The sequence below is a fragment of the Acanthochromis polyacanthus genome, chromosome 21 (assembly GCF_021347895.1).
Source record: "Acanthochromis polyacanthus isolate Apoly-LR-REF ecotype Palm Island chromosome 21, KAUST_Apoly_ChrSc, whole genome shotgun sequence".
NCBI lineage: Eukaryota > Metazoa > Chordata > Actinopteri > Pomacentridae > Acanthochromis > Acanthochromis polyacanthus.
The window spans coordinates 20,371,643-20,390,234 of record NC_067133.1 but is presented as its reverse complement, the minus strand read 5'-3'; the positions used below and the strand labels follow the sequence as shown (position 1 = coordinate 20,390,234).

The window sequence follows — 18,592 nt, the reverse complement described above, 5'->3', positions numbered from 1 at the left end:
GTCTCCACCGCGCTTCCAGGTCATTGCATTTAGCCTCTAGCTTAGCCTCTTGTTGCAGTAGGAAAGCCATCACTCTCTCCGTCCATGTTGTCCTTTCCTCGGTCTCTCCTATCCTTTCCTCCATATCTCCTGTATGCTTTTCCACTGAGGTTATTCTCTCCATCAGTTCCTTTAGATTTGTCTCAACTCTTGCTAGGGTTTTTTTGTTCTCATTGACCGCCTCTGCGTGCTCTTGCATGAGTTCTATTGAGAATTTGCAGAAGATCCTTATCATACTGAAATGTCTGCTTCCACTTCAAAAGGTGACCTCACATGATTTTAAAGTCCTCATTTTGTGCAGACTTCATCGTTGAATCAATGACTGCTGTAACCTGCCTCAGCTCTAACTGTTAATGGTAAAAGTCTGGGAGACACAGATATTTATTTCATCAGTGCGTTAATTACCTTGTGGACCAGTAGTCATAAGTTTAGGTCGCTACAGGAGAAAGGCTGCGTTAGCAAAATGCAGTGGGTGACCGAGTAAAGAACCTCACACACATCAAGGGTAAATTTTAAGTGTGTTGTATTGGATAAGAAATGAGTTGTAGAAAAATAAATTTAAAAAACAATTTTAGCTTTTCAGCTCTTCAGACATAAGATATCAACCACAGTCCTCAATAAATCAGTCTTTTTTTTCTTAAATAAATCACAGTCTCTGTCTAAATTCCAGTCTCTTTTTTTTTTTTTAGGGTTGGCTCGGCACAACCACTGAGGTCCCATTCTACCTTTACAGACACAGGAAGAATCACCAGTAGAAGAAGATGTCTTGCAGATCAACACAGGAATCCATACAAGGGAAGGGAAAGAAAAGAAGACCCGGCCAGAGGCTCACAGTTCATGTACACACACACACTCCAGGCGCAGGGCACAATACAAGGCTCTCATCAGTCCAGGATCCCGGTTCTCCTCCGCTTCTGTTGTGAAACATACGGTCCGCTCATCTTCTTCTTCTTTCCTTTCGGCTTTTCCCTTCAGGGGTTGCCACAGCGAATCAATTGCCTCCATCTAACCCTGTCTTCTGCATCCTCTTCTCTCACACCAATCACCTTCATCTCCTCTTTAACCACATCCATAAACCTCCTCTTTGGTTTTCCTCTAGGCCTCCTGCCTGGCAGTGGGAAACTCAGCATCCTTCTACCAATATATTCACTCTCTCTCCTCTGGACATGTCCAAACCATCTCAGTCTGGCCTCTCTGACTTCATATCCAAAGCCTCTAACATGTGCTGTCCCTCTGATGTATCATTCCTGATCCGATCCATCCTGGTCACTCCCAAAGAGAACCTCAGCATATTCAGTTCTGCTACCTCCAGCTCTGCCTCTTGTCTTTTCCTCAGGGACACTGTCTCCAGACCAAACAACATGGCTGGTCTCACCACAGTTTTGTAAACCTTCCTTTCATTTTAGCTGAAACTCTTCTGTCACACATCACACCTGACACTTTTCTCCAGCCGTTCCAGTCTGCCTGTACATGCTTCGGTAACACTTTCTATGAAGCCCACATTTATAATGCATTATAATGGCATCCATAATGCATTATATGCATTTCATAATGCTCATAACTACACTTATAAGCAAACATAATGCTTCATGATGCTTTATATCAACGGTCATAAAACATTATAATGTCATTTAATAATGAATCATAATGACTTGTTCTAATGGATGCTCATGAATACTCATGAACACTACATCCATAATGCTTTATGAGGTATGGAGCCCCGACAATCACAATGCATTATGAGGGCATTCATAATGCTTCATAACTACACTCATAATGCTTTATGCACTGAAAAAGTAAAACAAGCTATTGTACATTTAATGTATATTTTCACATTCGAATAACTGAAAATTATTTGGTTTGATCACTGAATCAAATGTTTTTTTAGGTTTGAATCTAGTATTTTTTACATTTAATGAATGTAAAATTTGCCGCAGGACATGAAACTGGAATTCTTCATTTGATCAGGATATTGTTTTAAATTGAATGTGGTTTGTGGGTGTAGTACACACGTATTTCTAGGGGCGGTAACGCGCCAGAATGGTGGTTGCAACCATAGATATATATCTATGGTTGCACCTGCCTGACCTAGAAAATGAAAGAAGACGGAGGAATTGATAGGAAAAAAGGTCGAAGTGGCGGCAAAAGTGAAGAGACGGAGGACAGTAACCAGCACAACGTCACTGTTTTCAGAGAGCCCGTGGCACGAAAAGCAACTTTTGTAGTGAGTATTAAACAGTAGACATTTATTACCGACGACGGTTAACTTAAATTCAAGTAAATGTGTATCTGCCTTTGGCTTTACGATCGAGAGCGTGTGTGTTGAGAGCATGTTTAGCTAGCGCTAATGTTAGCATACATTGTTCTAACCTTAGCTAGCAAGTACCTGGCTAACTGAACCTGATATTCGTTAGTAGTTAACGGTGACAACGTTTCTCAGCTAGAAGTCGCTGTGACGGTTTTCTGGGGCTCATTATGTCAAAGTAGCCACGGTCACAGCCACCCGCCGCCTTACGTCGCGGCTGTTGGCGGAGGCGGTCTGTTGCCGGACGACATAATGAGCCCGGTTGACATTTGCCCCGACGCCGGCGACTCCCCGGGGCTTATTGTGTTGTCCGGCGGCGGACCGGCGACCGGGGCTGAGCGGGCACATTTAGAAAATAGCTGTTGCGGGCAGGGCGGTGTCAACCGCGGCTCATAGCGTTTTCCTACGGTGACCGGAGTTCAACCGGGAATCATTTCTGTGCTGAAATCGCAGGTGCAGGGGTGGGGGAGGGTCGATATTGGTCTCACGGTATTAAAAAAACAACAGAAGATGGCTCAGTGGTCGTTCAAGCAGTCCAGTTTTGGTGGTATCGACCATTGCTTAATGTTATTCTGTTTGAGAAGAGTTTCTATGAAGTTTTTGTGTTTTAGCCATATGCTGAACAAACACAGTATAAAAAACTAGAGGTGGTTAAGTCTCAATATTTTATTTTGATCTTACTGTTCTTCTGCTTTAAGGTTTTCAAGTCAGGTGTATAAAATAGGTGGCAATTGCATTTACAATATTTGATGTGAAATGTAAAATTTGGATTATTTCTAGATTCACTGCTGAAATTATTTTTTCCAAGCATTTTTCAGTTACTTGAATTTCCTTAAATTATGATTAATATTGAAGTTGCCACAATATTACACATTTTGGGAAGCATTAGCAAATGTGATATTAGGAAAACAATTATTTTATGCAATAATTATTTTGGCTGGTTTAAAATGGAATCATGAAGGACTCCTAAAGCTACACGTTTTTAGCCTAGCCGCGCTAGACAACCCACGGCAGCGAATTTAATTCTCTGCCAGGGAGGGTCTAGTTACCCTCCATAAGGCTCGAGGCTGGATTCTCCTAAAACTGGCCGGACCAATCACCATGAAGTGTAGAGTCAGAAGGTGGGCGTAACGAAGTGGATGACAGGGGTGTGACGATTCTGACAGAAACAACCAGCGCACAATAAACAGTTATCTTTCGACTCGGCTTTGGTCACAGCCCTTAAAGATTTGAAGCTAAAATTCAACTTGAAAGATAAACAAAGGACGGCACTTAAGTAGTCTGGGAATACCCAGACTGCCTGTGCACTCATTGTCATTTCGTTTACTAGGCAGTCTGGCGACCTGGGGTTGAATTTGTCCCTGAGTCAGGGATCCAATCACAGGACGGGGAGGGACAGTTAGACGATGACGCACACTAAGCGACTACGCGCAATGCATGATGGGTTGTTCATAACAAAAAAGATGGCGGCGGCTGCGTTCGACCAAAGCATTGGACAGAGTTCTGAATAGTTTAGAAAGACCGTTTATTTTAAAACAAGAACAGCGTTTGGCCTTAGAAGCTTTTGTCAACAAAAAGAAAGATGTATTAGCTTTACTGCCCACGGGATTTGGCAAGAGTCTAATTTACCAGTTAGCTCCGTTAGTTGCGAAGGAATCGGATCTATCAAGACCCCTGTTGTTGTGGGTAGTGTCGCCATTGATTGCCTTGATAGAGATCAGATAAAGGAAGCAGCCGACCTCGGGATTTCTGCGACTCAGTTGGGCCTCGGGAAGAAAAAGACATAAAGAGTTGCCGTACCAGGTGGTGTTTGGCAGCCCCGAGGCATGGCTAAGCGCCAGTGGGAGAACATGCTATCCACCGAAGCATACAAGACCAACCTTATAGGCATCGTCGTGGATGAAGTCCATCTTACATACAAGTGGTAAGTGTTATTAATATAAACTAATTAGTGTCAGAAGGGAGCGTGTGTATGTAGAAAGATGAGGTGTGTTTAATACTATATCGTTATACCTGTACCTACTGTGGCAGAGATAGCGTTTACTTTTCACTTTAAATCTACTGTCTAAACTTCTGCTGAGCACATCCAAACCACTTATTTAAAGTAGTTGAAGCTCCAGTCAGAATTGTGACAAAATGTGAAATACACACGCCAATACTTCCTTAGGACAATATTGAACATTTCTAAGCTATACCTGTGTTTTCTCTTTTCAAACAGGGGGAATGCGGGGAGAGGACAAAAGGCCTTCAGAGAAAGCTTTGCAAGGTTGGGGGAACTTCGAGCAATCGTCAAACCAGGTTGGTAATTCTGTAACACTATCTACTGTGATTTTGTACTACAGATGAAAGTCTGATGACTTAATCTCTAGATATACATATATATATACTCTAAATATACAGGTTTTACCTTTCAATGATGTATCACATTAAAACCATGTCTTATAGTAAGACATTACATATATATAGCAGTGATTAAGTATGTCTTCTATTTTTTAAAGTAGCTCTTTTCAAAGTACTGCTTAAATATCATACTATGTATACACTGTAATTAAATATTGCAAAAATGTGGTGATCTGCCTGCCCTGAAAATTATTTCAGTGTTATTGAGGTATTGAATGTGTGTATGTTTTCTTTCAGGAACACCTGTATTGGCTTTGACTGCATCAGCTGATTTGCACTCAAGAGACATTGTGAGAAGACGGCTACACTTCCAGAATGCAGTCAACATTACTTGTTAGCCCCAACAGACCCAACATTAGACTTGCTGTAAGGCGGCTTGTGACAGACTCTCTTAGACTGCTTCGACTGGCTGGTGAAGAACTTGAAAGAGAGAAGACTGGATATGTTACCAGTCATTATATACTGCCGTACAATAACACTGTGACAAGAGTATTCCTCCACCTGAAGTCTGAACTTGGGACAGTGCCTGGGTAGGCGAAGAGAAAAAAGGTGACAATCTCCTTATTGGGATGTTTCACAGCCACACTCTACCTGTAAACAAGAGTAGGGTACTGTCTTCAATTAACGGAGAAGGAACTGCAGAGTGCTGTGGCAACTACAGCACTTGGAGTTGGCCTAAATTTCCCAAGGTCTCCCATGTGATCATGTATGGCTTACCAGAGGACCAGAGGCCATTCTCCAGCAGGTTGGAAGAGCAGGCAGAGATGGCTCTCCTGCTCATGCTGTTCTTTACGCAAACAAACAGGTTGCCAACACTGACAATGCAGCAAAGACGGTTCTTTCAAGAAAGCTAAATGGGTGTTTTTAGGAAGGCCCCTATATTCACATTTTGAGGAGAGGTTCTAGTATTAGCCGGGACATTCTTGCTGTACTTTTTGCCATACAGTATGCAAATGTAACTCTGACTGTTGCTCTGTAGCTACACCAGTTTTGAAATGTCAAAAAAGAATCTATCACCTGTCAGATGCAGAAAGTCACATTGCATGAACAGGGACAGGTCAAAGAGCTGTTGGAGAAGTATAGGGGACGTCTAATTCCACCAGAGATGAACACCTGTACACAAATGTCTCACTCTGCACTGTTTCAGCAATGTGCTAATTGAAACAGTTATTGAAAGCCTTCCTGAAATATTTAACATACTGACATTATGAGCAATCTTCTGTATTTGACATAAAACATGGCCAGAAATTCTCCGGATCGTTCACAAAGTGTTTTAAAGACTTTGATTTGTGTGACTTCCAGACACTTGTGAAGAACTGTATTTGCCCACCTGATATAGACTTCACCGGATACTTTGATTTTCAGGATGAGGATGAAGACACTACCAAGTCATTAAGCAGCATTGCATCAGGCTTGTCTTTGCTCCCCCTCTCAGATTAATTTCTGAACTAATGTAAATAACTGTTGTCCATGTCACCTTGAATAAAAATTCTATTGTTAAACTCAATATATGCTTTATTGTGTCACTTGAAAACTCAAATAACCAAATCAAGGTTTGAAGGAAAAATAGTTTTAATAAAATGTTAATAAATTTAAAACAGAAATCGCTTGTTTAAATATATAGCTATTTACAATGCCAACAATAATGATTGGAAATGTCTCAAAAGCTTTACAAAGGGACAACTACGCCATTCACTGAGCTTGCTCATCATCCACTTCCAAAGTGCCTTTGGATCCAGTTTTGACAGTAGGTTTCTTTGGAAACCAGGGAAGGCAGCATAGACACGACCTGCTTTTTGTTTAAAAAGCTGCTGCCTCTTGCAGTGTGTCTACCAAGGTGAGGATGTCTTTGGTCATGTCCACATGATGAGCACCAGTTTGCCTCGATATTCCCATTTCCAAATCGGTGCCGGCCATCATTTCTTTGAAGACAGCAATGGACCTGCTTATTCTGGCTGCTGAAGTCTCATTTAGGTTAGGCCCAAGGCCCTTCAGGAAAGATTTCAAAAATCCATTTAAGTGCTCCAGATGCAAATCTAGTGGAATGTTTCGTCCCTTGCCTCCCCTGGTGCTCCAGAATCTGTTCCACATGAGACTGTGAGCAACCTGTGGAGACAACGTGGCATTCAGTTGTACAGTAAGCATGAACGTACTGTAAGCATAGCTTGTATGTCCATATGCTTTGTAAACAACAGAGCAACTGTGTAGAGACGCATCAGCCTTTCGCCGTCTCCTCCTTTACTGCATCCATAAAGTCCAAAAGAATGAAGCTGAAACCCAATCTGGCAACAGTGTGTTCATACTTGTGATCGCGATCTGAGCTGATGGCTGGGGTGTGTCAGTTGGAATAACCAGGTTGTGCATTTTCTGTTCATGGGTTAGTCTGCTTTTGTAATATGTGAATGTGCGTGAACAACCCTCCATTCGACATGGGAACTGATTCTTTAGAACCGGTGTTGCAGATGCTTTTCTAGCAGACTCTGCAGCTTCTGTGATGCCAGGAAGAAGAACATATTTGTCCACAATTTCAGCTGTTAATTTGTTGAACCATGATCTTCTTGCTTCTGGAGAGGCCTCCTTGATGTGCTGTGGTATGAGGGACTCAGGACAATCTAACAGGATAAACAAAGTATAGAAAATATCCTGATTTTATTTACATAATGGCATTCAAGATAAACTTGTAAATTAAACATTGATTCCACACAGATATATTTCAAATAATAGTTTAATCATCTAAATTGGAAAAAAATGAAAACTATTTTAAAAAATAGGCATGTCCAATAATTAGAATATTACTAAATGCAATATATATATATATATATATAATTATTTTTTTAAAGGACTGACAAGTAAAACTTGTGAACAAGAACAATATGATCATGTACAACATATATACTTAGTGCTGTAAGAGCTCATTTTTTTATGTTCATATAGTGGGTCAACATTTCTAAATATCCTACTTTTTATTGGTAAATTTCAAAGCAATGTTCTATCTTTTTTAACAGACTGAATTATGATTTTACTTACTTGTTGGTTAAAATCATTAAAATTAAATAAATAACAAATATATTTGTGTTGAATGAATGCATACTTTATACATGTTTCATTTTGCTTTCAATGACATAAAATAACTTTTTGTTGACATTCTAATTATATGACCAGGTAATCAGGAGTATTCCAAACCAATGCTAACATGTTTGTACTAATGTGGGACATAGTTTTGTCATGCATCACTGAAAAAATAATGGATGAACATCCGCTTAATTTCTGGTAATTGCAGATTTACCTGTGACATGAAGAAAACCAAGATGCTCAATCACAGCTGCTAGGAATAGGGCTGTTGTGTCCTTGATCACAAAGTCCCTGTAAGCATTGAATGCTGAATGAGGTCCACTCTTGGCAGCGCTGCACCTGGGATGACATACTATGTCAATGTAGTGTAGGTCACATATATCAATGTCTTGTGTTTCTTTCTGCAGTTGAAGAACATTCTTTGTAAGGGAAACTTCTCATTCATTTTCTCACTGCGCAACAGTTAATTTTCTCTGTTGCCCATCTGCACCTTATGTCAGTGCACTCAGTCACTCAATGCACTCACTCCCTTACTGCACTCGACTCTCACATTCTCAAACTAAATATCATAACATTACTTATAATGTAAGTAAGCAAGCAAACATCACATTCATACAATTCATAGTTGAAAACACAATACCCTGCCAATGTCACAACCAACATCCCCGGGAACAGCAGAGCTGAATTCATGATGTCTGCATTTCCCATCCCAGAACAAAGAACAGCCATGTTCACAGTTGATTGAGTCATCAGAAACTGTGGGAAGCATTAAAGACTGTTAATACACAAAAAATTTAAAGTTTCAAATGTTTGTATGTAATTGTCGATGTGTAAGTGATCACAATAATAAGGAAGCAATGTGGTGTAGTTATGAGTTTAAAAATACTTCAATACTGAGCTTAAGTATTATTTTAGACACATTCTACAATCATAACTTACACATTAAGTTCATAATATTCCCAGAGTAAAATGCACACTATTGCAGAGTACTTCCTCATTACAACAACACAGTAGACCTTGCATCTTCTGGTTTAAGTTTTTAAACTGATGTTTCTTGAGTTGACCTTATGTTACCTCATATTTTTCATCTCATATTTGTGATGTCTACTTTAAAAAAAAAAAAGTGGCCAAGGTACATGGATGTGATGTGATATTTTGAATTACTTTTCCTGCTTTTAAAATTCTAGAAAAATACATTACAATGAACATTTACTTAATTTACTTTTCAGTTGGTGATTTTAACTTTTCCCAGAAGTACTTTATACAGCATTGCCAACGTCTGTAGTCTTACCTCAACTTGGTCATGTTCGCAAATAGTGTGCCATGGTCTGTGGTGGACTCTTTGAAAAAGATCTTGTGATGGATCTACAAAGTCAACATGCAACACATATGTGTAGTTATATGGACTGTTACTTGTGTTTGTCTTTAAATATAATTTCAATTAACCAAATAGTTTATGATATGGTCGTTCACCTCAAACAGAACTCTGATAGCATGCCAGTCCTCAAATTTAAAATGCATTCCCTCCATTCTTTCCTCCTTAGTATCTGCGTCTGAAAATCCCCACTGCACATTGCGACAGTTAGCCTCTGTGAGACGGTCCCCTCCAATTAGTAAGTGTTGCACACAATCAGCGTCTTTGAGCATGTGCCTGGTGGATAGATGGACAGATTAATAGATACATATACAATACAGATCGGATCTTAATTTACTTTTTTACTTACTCTTGCTGAATTTCTCTCAAGACTTCCACTAAGTCACCTCTCTGGTTCTCATTTTTAAAAAAGAGGCCTAAGGGGAACTTTAGAGAGGAAAGAGTACATCAGAGATGTATGCAGTGTTGAAAAAATACAATATGTTCCAACTTACATCAGTTGATCTTGCTGACATTTCACTGGAATACTGATGAGGAATGTGATTAACCACTGACTCTCCAAAGCTTTCGAATACTGACATGTACTTTGTCAGCATTCTAGTGGCAAGAACAATAAATTCCCTGCGCATTAAAGCCTGAGTGCTCCGCTGAGGAAGTGAGGATTTCAGATTGTACTGTTGAATGTCTGTTGTTGGTTTGATGTTAGAGAAGTGATGTGTAGGTACACGGTCTTTGACTGCAAGATGGTGTATCCAGTGTATACTCTTGTTGGTGTTGTTGATGGACTGGCTGTGAGTGTGTACAAAAAAATCCAGGTTGTCCATAATTATTTGGTATGATGGTGGGCAGGTCACAGGACTCTCTTCATGTCTGGGGGCTGTTGTGAGGTTTTCATCTGTTTAAAAGCATAATTGGTATTAAAGAACATTAGATTAACACATGTACATATTGATAAACATATACAAATACACCTATTCTGGAATTTCATTCAAGATAGTTAAAATGACTATCAGACTCTCTATCCATGCACAACACATGTATTTATAAATTAGTAATGGAGCAAAATATAACTGACAAGGTAAATGTGTTTCATGTGGGGTACAGTTCTCCCTCACCTGTGAGATGAAAGTCCTCAAGGCTTTCTGATCCCTCTGACAGTTCAGTGTCTGTAGCTTTCAAGCCACTTTTAAATTCTACAAAATCAACCCCACAGCCAAGTGCCAACTCGTGTTGCTTTTTAACTGCTTTCCTATGGGATGTGGTGATCGACAATTTTGAGAGGCGATTGAAGACAGACTTTTTTGCTCCGCCATACTGGAGAACTGTGTTGATCCAATACGATAATGCTGCTAGCTGCGGTTTTCTGCCTCTTATTGCAATGGCTGCAGCAGTACAGCTAGCTAAGTCGTTGTTGTTTGTGACACAGTTGAAAAATGAAAGTAGAAAGGGAGCAAGCCGATGGAGGTCATCTCTTAAACATTTGAAGGAGAATGACTTGAGGTCTGCCGGTTTAGACTTCCACAGAATGAAGTCATACTTGCGAGAGCACAGTACATCGCATTCTTTTCTTATTAACTTGATGACTTCATCTTTGATTTCGTCTTGCAGGTGACGATGCTTCAGTGCATGACTGGCAGCCTCTTTCCATCTCTTCAGAGCTATGGATTTAATTATGGGATCTTCCTCAGGATGGCACTCCCTCGTCAGTGTTTGAGTTGGATAATTGATAGAAACCTGAAAGAAATATTCTTAGTTATACACAAAGTATACACTTAGTGTCATCATACACATTAGTGTTATGGTTGAAGTGCTTTTGTCATTTTAGAAATGGTTGTCATCAAGCTATGTTTTTTTATGATTGGGGAGATTAACAGTAGTTTCTAATTGACTCTTTTGATCAGTGCATATTACAAAAAGCATGCGCAGAGAGTGTAGGCATAGTTCAGGGACTCAATCCTTTTGCCAGCCTATAGATGATAAATATTGTTTATTATAAGTGGTCCGTTTATCACAACTCAAGTCACAGTAATAATATTAAGAGCGTGCTCTAGGTCAACTTATCAAATAACAATATAATTACAAGGGCTACTTTAACAAAGTCAAAGTATTAGTGAGCAATTCTTGTTTGCTGTCAAAAACAAACACTTCTGGGATTGGTTACATTTTAATTGTATTGAATATTTTAAACCTCAATTAGGTTTTAGTGCACTTAAATAGGCATGATATTGATAATGCATTGTCTTGAAGAAATTGACTGTTTATATCATTGAATAAATAAACGTAATGTATTAATAAACACGTGTACTTTATGGCCCAACCAGGTTTGGGATGGATTGTTGACATTATGGTCAAATAAAAGAGTGAAGCGCTGGAATCTACCGCAACAGACAACTGTGGGGGTGGATTCAAATGTCCTCCCCTCTCCAGATTGTCTCAGACAACAATATAAACTGCAAATCGTTATCTTTGTTATTTCTTATTGGCATATAAGTCAAGTAAAGTGACTTAAACAACTGCTAACGTTACATTGTTCATCGTGAGATTGTAGCGCGGTTAAGTTAATGTACTTAACATGCATCTAATCAAAGACACGAGAACAATTGAGAAGAAGCGTTACCTTTGTTGTCGTGTTTCCGAAGGAACAAGCTAGTGGACTCGGTGGGTTTGGGCAGGTCTTTTTCAAAGTCCTCGTGTCTTGGACGGGGTGGGTTCACGTTGTCTTTTCGATACGCTGCTTAACCGGACGTTCTCTTCCCATTGCCTGAATAAAGGAAAGTCTTTTTCAAGCCGACCGAGTGTGGAGGTGCAGCGCTGGCAGCATCTGTTTGACTGCTCCGGCTCCGGGGTGACTATCAGGTCCATCATCGCTAACCTATCTGATATGGTCGGCGTTGTTTTTGACACAAACATATCTGTGGAGTGTGCATAAACACGGGGTCCACTTTCCCTCATGTTTACTTTACATAAACGGCAAGAATCGTCCGGCGACATGGCGAAAGAAGCAAACACATGAGCAAACACAGCAATGATTCTTTTTCGTGGTGCTGCCGTCGCTCTGCATTTACGTCAGCGGCTAGCAGTGACACGATTGGCTGTGAGCTTCAACTGCCCCAGACTGACTGACATATGCAGCGCCCAATCAACGGCTGTGGAAAATTTTAAACTGCTCCACCCCTACAAGAAAATGAATAGCAGGTACCCAGCCTGTATCTCACTTGAGATTCAGGCTGGTGGTAGCCAGCCTAGCACTTAAGTGTTTCATTGAGAAGAAAGACGTATTGGGACTTATGCCGACGGGATATGGCAAATCCTTAATATACCAGTTGGCTCCGCTGGTTGGGAAGCTAATGGGACTTAGCCACAATCCGCCAGTGCTCTCGGAACCACGTCAGCCTATTCGTTTCGCTGATTGGTTGTATACCTACCCAATTGCTGCAGAGGGATTTGATAGACAACCTTTTAGCCCGCCTCCCTCCCTGTCGAGCTTCCCTAGACCCTTGTGCTGTCAGAAACATGGGTGTAGCATGGCTAGGCTAACACATTTTAGCAAGTTCTGTCAATATCAAAAGGGTATTTGTGTTCTATGAAACAAATGATTACCTACTTTATAACTAAATGTTTCTCATTCAACTACAGGGAAGCTATGCTTGCACTAGGAATTTGAAATGAAAAGCCACTGTGGCTCACTCATAAGAATAACAATGAGCCACCTTTTGTTAATGGAATATTTTGTCCATTGGGCAAGTGGTTTTGAAGTTGTTTTCATCTCTTTGTAGGTTCTCCCAAGGATTACGTCTGAAGCAGACAGATCTTTTTGAAGATGGTGTTGCAGGCAGTAGCAGGACCTTAACCAAGATGGCTTCATCTCTGAGAAAAGTATAAAAACAGACCACATTTTTGCTTTTATTTAACCTACTTGAATCAAATGTGCAGGGACCATAATCAGGCCATTCAAAATTGAATTTGTATAACGTGAAAAGGAGAATAACATCTCAAATTAAATTTCCAAAGTGGAATATGATTGAAGCCTTTGTTAACAGGAACAGAATTTCAAATCATGCTGATGGGCTGCATGATTTGAAATTTTGTCAAAACCTACCATGGCTTTACAGTTAGTTTTTGAGTACCATAGTTGAGGCTGGATATAGTAATACACCTTAACAAAGCAGCTTAACTGAATTGTCATTGTTTCCTACATGCAGGTCTGCAATCGTGCTGTGTGCAAACTTCGAGTTCAAGGTCAAATGAAAGTTGGTGGCCATCATTGCTTTGTTATGCTGGACGAAAGCAAGTTCTCACACAAAAGAAAGGTAAGATGCATTTTTATGATACACGTGTGTGTGTGTGTGTGTGTGTGTGTGTGTGTGTGTGTGTGTGTGTGTGTGTGTGTGCGCGCGCATGCATTTCTATTCAAGGAAATGTCATTACCTGTGCATGTAACTATTAATCCGAAAATTACAAAAAATATGTTTGACAGTACAACCGGGGAAGAATGGGACCAGCATGAAGACGGAATAAAAAATGGGTATTTGGTATGCTGGAAGTTGCGCAGACCACCAGGAGACCGATTTTCAAGATCGTCGCAAAGCGTTCCAAAGAGCAGCTTCTTCCCATCATACACCGCCATATTAGGAGGGGATCCAGCATTGTGACCGATGAGTGGAAAGCTCTGTCAGAGGAAGGTTATGATCACCATACTGTCTGCCACAGGAGACACTTTGTAGATTCTGTAACCAGAGCCCATACACAAAACTTAGAGAGGGCCTGGCAAACATTTAAATGTGAGATTTGGCGTCATGGAGGCAATCGAACGACCAAGCTGTTAAAAGAGCATTTAAGAGTAATTGAGTGTTAGTACTGGCTTGGGAGATCGCATAGAAATGGCATTCTCGGGTGCCTTTTTCATGATATTAGAAAATTTAATGTTCATGAGTGTTGATATGGATTTATGAAAGGTTCTTTGTATTGTTTTATACCTCTTTTTAAATAGTTGCTTGTTTGTTCGAGCACCCTGAATAAACTTTTATTTGTAAATAAATTTATTTGTTTGTACTATTAGGGCATGGTCATATCCCAGCTGGCAAACATACTTTAGTGTGATCGTGCCCTTATGGGCCAAGTGTTTACATATGTATACTGTTTACCTGTAAGTGTTGAGATGCACTTTAAAAAGCTGCTTCAAGCAAACGTCCTTTAATGCCCCTCTGGGGGGAGGGCGTTCCTCGGTTAAATTTTGTATTTTATATCTCTTATAATAGTGGCTAGTTTGTTTGACACCCTGAATAAACTGTAAAAATATATTTGGTCTTTTTCTTACTTTGAATATGTATTTTGAATACCTTGAGTTTCCATTTCTACAGAACCCGCATTTACTGTGTTATGTTTTGCATACTAATCACTTAAGATGCAACATATATTCTTATAAATGCATCCAAATGCATCACACTTTACTTAGCCCCTACAGTGAAGCGTTATGATGGATTATGCATTATTATAAATGCATCCATATGTATGTCACTTAATGCATACAATGATGACTAATGATACTTCATAGGCTATTATTACATACTATGAGTTGTCACTACAGTTGACTTGAGTTGTGTGTATAGGTAATCATAATGTATTCTGAGCAGTCAGTGAAGAGTGCATTATAATGCACTGTGAGTGCCCTCATGAAGCATAATATAGGTGTTCATAAGTACTCAAGAGCATCCATATAACTAGCCATTATAATTCATTATAAGTGATATAATGTTTTATGACTGTTGATATAGTGCATCATAAAGCATTATGAGTGTAGTTATGAAGCATTATGAATGCCCTCATAATGCATTGTGATTGTCGGGGCTTCATACCTCATAAAGCATTATGGATGTAGTGTTCATGAGTATTCATGAGCATCCATAGAACAAGTCATTATAATTCATTATAAATGACATAATGTTTTATGACCGTTGATATAAAGCATCATGAAGCATTATGTTTGCTTATAAGTGTAGTTATGAGGCATTATGAATGCATTATAATGCATTATGGATGCCATTATAATGCATTATAAATGTGGGCTTCATAGAAAGTGTTACCCACGCTTCTTCACCTCTTTTCCACACTCTCCATTGCCCTGGACTGTTGACCTTAAGTACTTCAAATCCTCCACCTTCTTGATCTCTTCTCCCTGTAACCTCACTCTTCCACTTGGGTCCCTCTCATTCACACACAGATACTCCGTCTTGCTGCAGCTAACCTTTATTCCTCTCCTTTCCAGGGCAAACTTCCATGCCTCGAGCCTCTCCTCCACCTGTTCCCTGCTCTCACTACAGATCACAAGGTCATCTGCAAACATCATAGTCCATGGAGACTCCTGTCTAACCTTGTCTGTCATCCTGTCCATCACCATAGCAAACAAGAATGGGCTCAGAGCTGATCCCTGATGTACTCCCACCTCCACCTTGAACTCCTCTGTCACACCTACAGCACACCTCACCACTGTCTTACAGTCCTCATACATGTCCTGCACCACTCTAACATACTTCTCTGCCACTCCAGACTTCCTCATACAAAACCACAGTTCCTCTCTGGGCACCCTGTCATAAGCTTTCTCCAGATCTACAAAGACACAATGCAGCTCCTTCTGACCCTCTCTGTACTTCTCTATCAACATCCTCATCTGTTGTACTCTTTCTTGGCATGAAACCATACTGCTGCTCACAGATGTTCACCTCTGCCCTTAGCCTAGCTTCAGCTACTCTTTCCCATAGCTTCATCGTGTGGCTCATCAGCTTTATTCCTCTGTAGTTCCCACAACTCTGCACATCTCCCTTGTTCTTAAAGATGGGCACCAGCACACTTCTCCTCCATTCCTCGGGCATCTTCTCACTATCTAAGATCCTGTTGAACAACCCAGTCAGAAACTCTACTGCTACCTCTCCGAGACACTTCCATACCGCCACAGGTATATCATCAGGAACAAGTGCATTTCCACTCTTCATTCTCTTCAATGCCCTCCTCACTTCATCCTTACTAATCTTTGCTACTTCCTGGTCCACAACAGTCACCTCTTCTACTCTTCGGTCTCTCTAATTTTCCTCATTCATCAACTCTTCAAAGTACTCTTTCCATCTTCCCATCACACTATTGGCACCTGTCAACACTTCCATCCTTATCCTTTATCACCCTAACCTGCTGCGCGTCCTTCCCATCTCTGTCTCTCTGCCTTGCCAACCTGTACAGATCAGTCTCTCCGTCCTTACTGTCCAACCAAGCATACAAGTCATTGTAAGCCCCTTGTTTGGCCTTTGCCACCTCTACTTTCACCTTACGCTGCATCGCCCTGTACTCCTGTCTACTCTCTTCAGTCCCCTCAGTGTCCCACTTCTTCTTAGCTAGCCTCTTTCTCTGGATCCACTCCTGTACCTCCTCATTCCACCACTAAGTCTCCTTATCTCCTTTCCTACCAGATGACACACCAAGTACTCTCCGACTTGTCTCCCTGATCACATTTGCTGTAGTTGTCCAGTCATCTGGAAGCACCTCCTGACCATCCAAAGCCTGTCTCAACTCTTTCCTGAAAGTCATACAACACTCTTCCTTTTTCAGCTTCCACCATTTGGTCCTCTGCTCTGCCTTTGCCCTCTTCATCTTCTTCACCACCAGGGTCATCCTACACACCACCATCCTATGCTGTCTGGCTACACTCTCACCTACTACTACTTTGCAGTCACTGGTCTCCTTCAGATTACACCGTCTACACAAGATGTAGTCAACCTGTGTGCTCCTATCTCCACTCTTATAGGTCACCCTATGTTCCTGCCTCTTCTGGAAGAAAGTATTCACTACAGCCATTTCCATCCTTTTTGCAAAGTCAACCACCATCTGTCCTTCTGCGTTCCTCTCCTGGATACCAAACCTGCCCATGACCTCCTCATCATCTCTGTTTCCTGCACCAACATGTCCATTAAAGTCTGCACCAATGACAAATCTCTCACTTCTGGGGATGCTCTGCATCACTTCATCAAGGTCCAACCAGAATTTCTCCTTCCCCTCCAGCTCATATCCTACCTGTGCAGCATACCCACTAACAACATTAAACATCACACCTTCGATTTCTAGCTTCATGCTCATCACTCGATCTGACACTCTCTTTACCTCCAGGACATTCCTAACAAACTCCTCCTTCAAGATAACTCCTACTCCATTTCTCTTCCTATCTACACCATGATAGAACAACTTGAACCCTGCTCCTAAACTTCTAGCTTTACTACCTTTCCACCTGGTCTCCTGGACACACAGTATGTCCACCTTCCTCCTCTGCATCATGTCAACCAGCTCGCTACCTTTTACTGTCATAGTTCCAACATTCAAAGTCCCTACTCTCAGCCCTGGACTCTTGGTGTTCCTCTTCTCTCTCTTCCTAGGAACACACTTTCCTCCCCTCCTTCTTCGACCAACAGTCGTCCATTTTCCACTGGCACCCTGTAGGTCGACAGCACCAATGGAGGTTGTTGTTAACCCAGGCCTCGACCGATCTGGTATGAAAGCCATACACGGTCCGCTCATCTACCATGGCAAAAAGGAAAGGCTTCACTCTCTGTTCTAACAGTAAAAGCGACTTAGACTTGGAATATCTGGCCCTCTCAGACAAAAATCGGCATAGTCTGCAGCACGAAGCTAGCACTCCGCTGCCTCGGAGATGATCCGGCAGAGAGAGAGAGAAAAACGGAAGCACCCAGGCACGTATGCCCTGGTGGCGTCTGACTGGTTATACTATCATGTGAACTCCTCATGTCACCCGAATCTTTTACACTTTGAGAAAGGCACTTTTGCCACACTCAGAATGAAATAAAATACTCTTTTTAAAACAAATAAATGAACTTGTGTGTGTTGATCTTTTTAATCTATTTATTAACATATTTACGATTTTTAACCATAAATCCTATTTATTCATTTTATGCAAGACTGTAACTTATCTGTCACAGGGAAAAAATATGAATTTATTAATTTATTGGTCTAATTCAGGGGTCGGCAACCTTTAACACTCAAAGAGCCATTTTGACCCGTTTCCCACAGAAAACACTGGGAGCCGCAAAATCCTTTTGACATTTAAAATGAAGACAACACTGCATATATCGCTTTTTTACCTCTATGCCCTTGTTAATCAGTCGTGATTAATTAATTACAAAGCCTTTAATTAGATAAGATTCATTTTTTTAATTGTGTCCTTCCACTAATATTTATCTTACTTGGCTAATGTCATTTTTGCTCCTGGACCTCATATGTTACATAATGTTAGCTGGAAATCAATATTTTTGCGAATGCCTATTTAAAAAAAATGTATTTATCTTAAGCTAATAACTTTTCTCCGGTAAGTCGCTGCCCTATTTTCCAAGACGACACTCCTCTGA

General features: G+C 40.7%; 3 long non-coding RNA genes across 5 annotated transcripts; 2 read left to right on the top strand and 1 right to left on the bottom strand.

The window, feature by feature from the left end:
• The first annotated feature begins 2,163 nt into the window (after positions 1-2,163).
• On the top strand, positions 2,164-13,503 carry LOC127531582 (uncharacterized). Its single transcript, XR_007938708.1, has 3 exons — positions 2,164-2,263; positions 12,968-13,067; positions 13,394-13,503. It is a non-coding gene; the product is annotated as an uncharacterized LOC127531582 (long non-coding RNA).
• LOC127531581 (uncharacterized) lies at positions 4,184-5,073 on the top strand. Its single transcript, XR_007938707.1, has 3 exons — positions 4,184-4,268; positions 4,563-4,642; positions 4,982-5,073. It is a non-coding gene; the product is annotated as an uncharacterized LOC127531581 (long non-coding RNA).
• Positions 6,996-12,394, bottom strand: LOC127531580 (uncharacterized). 3 transcript variants are annotated; one of them, XR_007938705.1, is made up of 9 exons: positions 11,809-12,394; positions 10,307-10,925; positions 9,686-10,086; positions 9,541-9,617; positions 9,290-9,467; positions 9,108-9,181; positions 8,457-8,572; positions 8,031-8,155; positions 6,996-7,356 (listed from the first exon to the last, which is right to left on the bottom strand). It is a non-coding gene; the product is annotated as an uncharacterized LOC127531580 (long non-coding RNA). The 3 variants fall into 3 exon arrangements; XR_007938704.1 differs by having other exon boundaries at positions 6,997-7,356; positions 9,541-10,086; positions 11,809-12,393; XR_007938706.1 differs by lacking the exons at positions 9,686-10,086; positions 10,307-10,925 and having other exon boundaries at positions 7,057-7,356; positions 11,809-12,372.
• Positions 13,504-18,592: the final 5,089 nt, after the last annotated feature.